The sequence below is a fragment of the Nanorana parkeri genome, unplaced genomic scaffold (assembly GCF_000935625.1).
Source record: "Nanorana parkeri isolate BGI_ZX_2015 unplaced genomic scaffold, ASM93562v1 scaffold3358, whole genome shotgun sequence".
Taxonomy (NCBI): domain Eukaryota; kingdom Metazoa; phylum Chordata; class Amphibia; order Anura; family Dicroglossidae; genus Nanorana; species Nanorana parkeri.
Genome location: NW_017309626.1, coordinates 298 through 1100, shown reverse-complemented (window position 1 = coordinate 1100; position 803 = coordinate 298). Strand labels below are relative to the sequence as shown.

At 57.5% G+C, this 803-nt stretch overlaps 1 protein-coding gene across 1 annotated transcript in view; it reads left to right on the top strand.

Moving 5' to 3' along the window:
• The window catches only part of MRPL4 (mitochondrial ribosomal protein L4), a gene marked incomplete at its 3' end in the record, with an annotated part of 11684 nt that overhangs the window by 10587 nt on the left and 294 nt on the right, over positions 1-803 (top strand). The gene's annotated exons all lie outside the window — the stretch shown is intronic.

Below are 803 nucleotides of genomic sequence, written 5' to 3'. Positions count from 1 at the left end.
CCCCCTCGAGTGCCGCCGCTGCCGGCACCCCTCCTGACCCCTCACCTTCAATCCCGGGATCCCCTAGCCCATCTGCGGCTCGGGAGGTAAGATGGGAGGGAGGTCAGCATCTTCCTCCTCGCTGATCTCCCTCCGTGCTGTGAATGCGGAAGTGACGCGTATTACGTCGCTTCCACCTGTCAGTCATCCGGCTGCTATAGCCAAGAGAGAGAAGAAGCGGATGAAGCAGATCTCGGCTTCATCAGCTTCTCTTGGGGTCCCCAGGTGACATTAGCGCTGACTGGCGCAACGGACGGGGCAGGGGGGCGGGTACAGCTGGCTCTGCCTCTAGATAGGAGGAGCCAGCTGTCACTCACGCAGCTGGGCGGGTCCAGACATAATTGTCGGGATCCGCTCCGGCTGCGGCGTCTCAGTATACCGCAAGCTGTATCTCCCTATATACTGAGCCTAGGGTGACGGGAGGACGCTAGTTTGTGTCCTCCCGTTATCCCCCCCCCCCCCGCAGTGGTGATTAAATAGCCCCAAAAGAAAGCTCGATTTGTCCCCAAAAAATGGTATCAAATGTATTTCAGTACAGCGTTGCGTGACGGAATAAATGTCAGTCAAAGTACCGCAGCGCTGAATACTGAAAAATGGGCGGGACAGGAAGGGGGGGAACAGGAAGGGGGTGTAACACCACGGCCAGCGAGGGGTTAAGGAGACATTGCGGGTCTATTAGACCTCCGATGTCACCTTTCTACCCCAGTGAGGCTTCTCATGTCCAGTGTTGTGTGTGATCAGCGAGAGGCCGCCACCTAGAACTG